Here is an 8,217-nt window from a genome sequence, read left to right on the forward strand (position 1 = left end):
GGAACTCTCTGAACTTGCGATATAGGAAGCCAGGCACCCAGAGCCAGTCCCAGTCCCAGTCCCAGTGGGCTCACTTGTTTGGATATTCCAAGGACAGAGACAGTCTTTTTTGGTATATACTGATGTGAGGATGGCCAAATGCCAGGAAAGCTTTGAAGACTGGCATTTCCAGAGAAAGCAAGTAGTGGCTCACCACGGGCTCCTGACATTTTCAGAGTTGGCCAAGGAGACCATATCTGAGACAGGACAGGCCATTTCAGAGGAACATAGTAAGGCTCATCAGTGAGAGTACACTCCGAATAGTCACAGGCCTACTTGGGGAAAGGAGATGCATTTGTGGTTTTAGTTGTGTGTTTGTGGTTTTGTAACATGTTCTGAGAAAAGGTAGGAAAGGCGGTTTCTTTGGTTTGGAGTGAACTGTTTCTAGTAAGTCGTTTGAAAAGGCAAGTGTTTCTATGTCTGTGTTTCCCAGTGTGTCTGTGGTTGTAGACGTTAGAAAAGAGAATGCATCAATGGATGTGTCCTGTCTAGTAGAAAGCTTCCCAGCATCAATCCTGCCCAATATATAAATGGACTGTGGCTTGCCTTATCGAAGGGCAACACCTTCAAACTTCCTAAGTTCTTGTTTCCTTCCTGAATTCTGGCTACACTCCAGAATAGGCTCATGGTTTTCTGTCCAAGATATTTACCACCTCCAAGCTCTGTGATATGGCCATGTACTGGATAGCTGAAGGGAATGGCGAGCATCTCAGAAAACTCAGATATCAGTGTGACCAGTAAAGTCTCAGTGGAGAAACTCTGCTTTGGGGCTTTTGCTTGCCTATTGTTCTTTTGCCCTGAATGTTAGGAAGGACTTTGCCTCAGGCCACCCCTTTGTGAAGCCTGAAGTAACCAATTTTCAAATGGAAATAAATGGCCATTACCTGTGGCTCTTTAATTAACTGCTTTGGAAAGGGATGTGTCTGAATCAGTCTCTTGGCCCTGTGTGAGGCTGTGACTTAGATTCCCAACACCTGATGGATGTAAAGAAAAATCCCATGTGTGCATACAAAATCAAAATGGCAAAAATTACAGTCATTGTAGATGAAGTCTCTCGCCTTTCTCTGTAAGGTTTCTGACCTCCATCAAGTGAGAATAGGGATCCTTTGGGTCAAATGAATTCTTCAAAGCCATGAAGAGGCTAGCCCATAGGTGCTTGGGTTTTCTCTTGACTACAGTTCACAGAAAGAATCTAAATGCCACAGTTAAAAGGCCTAAAATTGAAGAAGTGAAAAAGTATTAATGGCAGACCTATTTGATCACTCCTGGTTTACAGTAAGGGTGTCCAGACCACCCTGACTTTAGGCAAATGAGGGTTAAGGGAGCTTATTTTGGACACTGTCTTGGGCTGCGCCCCTAATGGAAAACTCCAGCCAAAGGATATGATGAGTGTCTATATGGAAGAAGATTAGGGCCGTGTGGAGTGTTTTGGTTTTAATTGTGGTCATTTGTGTGGTGAGTGGAAGAAATGACTGGGTCCACCTGGGCTTGAACTCTGGTGTGATTCCCCTTAGAGACTGAGTTCTAGAACTGACCTCAGAGAAGTATTGCCATGAATTGTTTTGGGATTTTAGGAAGCCACACAATGAACGTCGCCCTTGGAAACTGAGATCTAGGCCCAGGGTGGCTTTCCACAGAGCACTGGGAATCTCAGCCAGGATATCACTTGATTGTATTCTGAAAGACATGGCAGCCATAGTTCAGAGTCAAAAAACACATGGACCTCATATTGTAGACCTCAATAGGACTGGCTTCAAGTGACCTTTTGGCCACTATTTTGGAAGCCTTGCCTGTGAGAGTTCTCCAGAGCTTTCATTGAAATGTGCTTCTTCACCATTTAACGGTTCCTGAATATATTGACACCCACAGTGCTTGCAACATCATGCTAGAAAAATGGCTAGAAAAATACCATAAAATTTTTGAAATTCCCATGACCTGGTGGCACTGGAGAACCTTTGGATGTGCTGTTGCTGATCTTGAGTATGCCAGACAGTGCCTTGATTGACTGGGTTTCATGAAAGTGGTGTAGAACAGAGATGCCACTAATTTGGAGCCTACTGATTAGTGGGCCTAGAACAGTGGTGGGAAGGTGTGTGATAAAACATGTGGTGGGGAAATGTGGATCTGCCCTTGGCTTCCAAATGGTTGTTACTGACATGGTGCAGCCAGCAGACCCTTCTTTGTAAAGGCATCTTGTTATATTGAGAGGTTTCAGGGAAATGTTCAGAATCAGGTTGCTATGGTCAAGGGGGCAAGCGTATGTGGGATAGAAGCCTGGTTGGTGCATTATCCTGCAGACCCTGACCCACCACTCCTGACAGAAATCCCTCCAGCACTGTGTCCCAGTTGAACTCCATGTATTTTGTGAAGCAAATACCAAACTCCCAGTGCAGCAGCGAGAAACACCACGAAAATTGGAGGATGTCCAAATGGCTTCACAGTCCACACGGGGAGACACTTAGCCCCCACTGGCCACAGGTTACCTACAAAGAGAGAATTCAGCACTGCTGCCTCATTTTCATTGGAAAATAAGAAACAATTTCCTCCATGTCACATAGATGCAGACCCAGCTTTGATGGTCTCAGTACAAAGGAAGCTAAAGCTCCTGACAACCACATATAGTTCAAGGGCCCAACCTCAGAGGCAGTTTCTCAAGAAGTCTTTAGGCCAGCAGAACTCTATGTTTGGGGAGTGTTTACCCTGTCCATTTCTTTTCAAAAATCATCTACCACCTCCAAGTTTTCAAAACCGTGAGCATATTCCATTCAAGATATGTATTCACTGATTTTCTAACTCTTCTCCTCTAATGTTGTTTTACTTGGGGCGAAGGTACTGTCAAGGCATTTTTCTGTATGAGAGTGGGAGGATATTTGTGCAGCACATATTTACATACACATTGGATTCATTTTCCAATTTTCCTTTTGAAATACTGAATCCCTGACACTAACCCCTACCCTACTACACTCTGACTACTAATACTAATAAGATGGAGAAAAATAACTCGAACAGAATAAAAATACAAGCATTTCAGAGGAGGCATGGTGTATAGTTGGACTTGCCTTTTGCATTATATAGTGTAGGAGTTATAAATCTAGTCAACTTTTTGTTGAAGTCGTTTTCCATGTTTTTTTTAAAGTTAACCAATATGTGAATTCCTGTCTCCCTTTCTCTGTAGCCTATTCACCTCCTGTATTTTTATATGCAAACATAGAATCGTACCTGGGACCACACGTCCATTCATGTGAGGTGGCTGACTTGACAGATACAAATTGTAAGGGATCACTTCTCCTAAATGATGTTGGAACTGAAAATTCAAATTATGGGTGAGCTTCCTACTTGAACAATATTATTCATAAATCCATGTTCAGTAAAATAAATATTTTTGGATCTGTCGATGATATATATTTCATTATGAATATTGATTGGCATATATATTGCTATTTTTAATGTCTGTGTGTGTGTGTGTATACACACACACACACACACACACACACACACACACACATATATATATATATATAGATATAGATATAGATATAGAAATATATATATATAGATATAGATAGATATATATATACACTCTCCAGATTTTTCAAAATATGAAATATGTGTTTTTTTTTACACTCACCAAATTCATTCATATTCATATATGTGAATTATAATCAACTTTTCACAAGATTATTCTTAGAAATATTCATTCACTTGAAAAACATATTTCTTTCCTAGTACCGAAAAGTAACTTCAGTGAATGGTGCACACAAATCCTAATATTTCTACAGTACTTGACCCATTTTAACATCAAGGAAAGTAGTTTCCAATTGGACATGATGTGTATTTTGACGTTCATATTTATTCAACACTGGTAAATTACTATTTCTTTAATTTATGCACATCATAGGATATGTATTTCATCCACAAGTTAGGAAATTTATAGGCATTTGATTCACTATCAATCACTTCCTGCTTCAGAGCACATGCATTCCTCCATGTTTCTTGACTGGTCTTTTCATGAGAAAAGGGATGGACAAGGCAAGGTAAGGCAACTAACATAGCACCGAACACAGCGAAACAGTCCTCTTTGGTTGCAACCGGATTTAGAGGGCATTGCTTCTATTGTAATCATTTAATCCCATGAACTCCAAGTTTAGATTGTTTCAGAATTTTGTACCCAACATGTAAGGGAGGGACTCAGAAGTTCACAGTCTGCAGAAGTTCATTAAAAGCAGTTTTTGTTTCTGTTTTTTTTTCTCTTTTCTGTGCAAGTTAACATTTTAAGGACACCTGGGAGGGGCAGAGCTTTTTTCTTCTGTTTTTTTTTCTCCCTGCCAGCTTTTACCATGGAGCCCAGTTGGTAACTTGTTTATCTTAGAAATGTAGCCATCTCTGTCAAGCCCCAGCTCAAGGCCAGAGGCCTTGTTCACATATTGCCAGCATTGTGACTGACTCTTTCCAAACACATTATTTTCGATTTCCATAATCAATTTTGTAGCAAAACTAACATATCTTCATGATAAACCATAACCCTAATATTAATATTAGATGTATAAATGGTTGGAATGAATGATTGTATATCAATATAAAATTTCTTATATATTTTCAGATATCAATTCAATCCGTTTTTTAATGTGGAACCAGTTATATTATTTATTCACTTATGGTCTATTCATGCATTATCTCAATATTCATTGACACAGTGTATACCTCTTTGTACCCCCAATACCCATTTATATGTCTTTAAAAAATTGCTCCCAGAAATGGTGGAAAAAACACTCATGTCACCAGATCTACATATACATTTTATCACAGTAATATTCTGGACACAAATGCAAAAGTCACACTTATGATTGTACCAAAACCTAAATGGAAAGTGAGGATGGATTACAAAAAACATCCATGTCAAGGTTGCCTAATGCTCTCAAATGTGAATCCTATTGGGGACTACATATTTGTTTCTTCCTAAGATTATATATTCTAACTCAACCCTGTTGAAAATGTCTAATCGTATCAAGCACTTTATACTTTGCCTGATTTCGTAATGTCTTTATTGATATCTGCTTTCGTACGTTCTTTTCCCATTTCATTATTGTGACTGTTCACATGTGCTGACATTTACATTCATTCTCTAACCGAACCCCTATTGCTAAAGACATTTTGTTCCAAATCCTATACTCACTCTTCTTCCTAAACCAACTGACTATCTTCTTAATCCTACCGACTATCCCTTTTTGACTGGATTTTCTCTTCTACATTCAATCATCCAAGTAATGTTCGTGCAAGCATGGGAGGAAGAGACAACCAGGAGAGTGTCTCATGCCACAGCAAGGTATTTATTGGGGGTCCAGCATGCTGGGGCTCAGAGCTCACAAGAATAGAGCAGAGAGCCCTGAGAACAGCTTAAGCAGAGCTTATATACTTTCCTTGGAAAGGGTAGGGACGGAAATTTATTGATGGGTCAGAGCGAGTGGGCGGTTTGCGTGTAACCGGATGAGGGAATACATTCTGCAATTTGGAAGTTGGGGACAGCACAATCTGGGAACAAGGTTAGCAAACAGTTCTCAAGATTTCAACAGTGTTTTGTTAAGCATACAGAAAAACAGGAAGTTCCAAGTACATTTTTTATTAACCTTTCATTCCCCACTTCTTCTTCTGGCTAATTTTAATCATAAAAGTGATCATTGGAGGGTTTCACATTCTATGTCTGCTAGTGGGGTATTACCATAAGTTTAACTTGTCCAATTTGAGCTTGGAGAAAAGAAATTACACGGTTGAGCAAACAGGGTTTTATAGTTAGCTATAATATGGAGATTATTATTGGACAGGCCAGGGTTGATAAAAGCGTAGATAAACAGGGGGACTGTGTGAACCAAGACTCAAACCACCCTTTGGGGGCCTCTCTCTCTCGTTGACACTCTTCAAGGCATCCTTTTATTTTACTCATAGGTTTTTTTACAACTTCATTATGGTCGGCATAAAAACAGCATTATTACATCCATGCAGCACAAAGGCCCCCTTCTCTCATGAAGAGGAGGTCAAACCCTCGACTGTTGTGTAAAACAACTTCAGAGAGAGAGGTTAAAGATTCCTGCAAACTGTGATGGAGGTTTCAAATATCTTTAAGTTTTGGTCTTTTGCTGCTTCTATTTTGGTCATTTGTTGTGTACCATGGACCAGGGCAGTGGTTCCTGTGACTACCCCTGCAGCAACTCCACTTCCTAATATGATGGGTAAAGTAAGAGATATATGTTCCCAGTGGAACTGGGTTGTATGCCCCCCTGTTTGAACTTCAAATGAACCTGGGTCATTATAGAGCAATCTGGGAAACATCTTCACCATTACACAATTAATCACATCTGTTGATCATTTCATTAAAACATAAACAATGTTTAAGTATATAGAATTATACTGTTGTAGGGACGGTCAAGGTAAGGTACCTAAGACAGCACAGAAGACAGGGAAACAGTCCCATTTGGTTGCAACCGGATTCAGTGGGCATTGCTTCTGTTTTCATCAATTAACTCCCTGAACCCCAATTTTAGGTAGTTTCAGAATTTTGTACCCAACATGAAAGGGAAGGGACTAAGTAGTTCACAGTCTGCAGAACTTCACAAAAAAAAGTTTTTTTTCTGTTTTTTCCTCTATGGTGGGCAAGTTAAATTTTCAAGGACACCTGGGAGGGGGAGAGCTTTTTCTCCCTTTTCTTTTATCCCCCTGCAGCTGTTACCATGGAGCCCAGTTGGTAATTTTATATCTTAGAAATATAGCCATCTCTATGAAGCCCCAGCTCAAGGCCAGAGGCCTTGTTCACATATTGTGTGAAAAACTATTAAAGGGGTGTCAAGCTTAGGAGTGCTGATTTTTGCAGCCAGTAGCCAAGTAGAGCAGGGCAACAGAAAAAGAGGAAGTTTATCTACACTTAACTCTTTTATAGGGACTCTTTTGCTGAAAGTCCTAAAGTCAACCACGGTGAAGACTTCTGGAGAAGTTCAGTTAAGATTTTTCTGTGGGCCTGGTACAGAGGCGGAAGACGGGGAAGGCGGAGGGTGAGAGCAGGTCTGTGTATCTGAGAATGAGCAAGGAGAGATAAAAAAGAATAATGGGAATGCGGTTTGGGATTTTCCTAGCAACGAAAACTTGAGCAGTATAACCGGTAGAGCAGAGGGGAAGACGGGAGTGAGTATCCCGAAAAGCCTGTGAGGCACTTTAAATTCTTACTAACCTGTTTTCAGTGATGACAAAGCAACTTTTAAGGTCATTTTCATTTTCATTACATCTTCGATAGGGGTCTCAGGGCTCTCCTAAGCTGGTTTGAGCTTTTGGTTAGCTGGTAAGAGGACCTGGTGGGACCCGGTGCGGGCACTGACAGAGGAAGAGAGGAGTGAGTGGGTGGATCGGTACCTCAGTACCTGCAAACTCAGCAAGTGGGCAATGCTCTGAGAACCGGCGGAGGTTTGGGTTTTTGATCTAGTAATTGGAGAAGAGAAATCAGGTTGCTGAGGTAGGACTGACAGCAGAGAGTCTGGAGCAGAAGGCTGAGGGTGAGGAACTATTGGAGAAGCATAGTTCAGGATGTGAGCGAAGAGGGAAAAGGCCTCCACATAGGAGAATTTCCTTTCACCCTTTTGAGCACTTGCAGAAGTTAAAAAGGTCACACAGAATTTGAGGATCCTGAAACTCCTCTTGGGGTCATCGGTTTTAGATGTCTAAGTGGTAATAGGGCCATTGCTGTGTACTGAATTTGATGAGGATTTTACATTCCACCAGGCAGCCCCTGTATGCTCAAATCCCCATGACTTACAGAAGAAGTTGTCTTTTTCCACACTCAGCCGTGGCGGTTTATGGCTTTGTTAGTCTGCGGGGCAAACATACTAATATAGGCTAGCCAACCTGCATCTGGCTTCCTGTCTATACAACCATAATATTTGTTTCCATTATCTATGGTACAGAAATGATTTAATGGAATTTTAGTGGGATCCTCTTCATCAAGGATATCCTAATAGGAAAGACCTATATCCAGCTGACAAATGTCTGGGTGGAGAGATGGCCACCAGGTCCCTAAGGGGGCTGTATGCAAGATAGACCATACTTCTTGTCTAGTAGGATTTGTGATCAGCCATTGCTGCTGAACGGGCTAAAGAGTGTTAGGTCTACTTGTGGCCAAGGGGAGAGTCTATAGCCTTA

Source organism: Callospermophilus lateralis, unplaced genomic scaffold, assembly GCF_048772815.1.
Source record: "Callospermophilus lateralis isolate mCalLat2 unplaced genomic scaffold, mCalLat2.hap1 Scaffold_452, whole genome shotgun sequence".
Lineage (NCBI taxonomy): Eukaryota > Metazoa > Chordata > Mammalia > Rodentia > Sciuridae > Callospermophilus > Callospermophilus lateralis.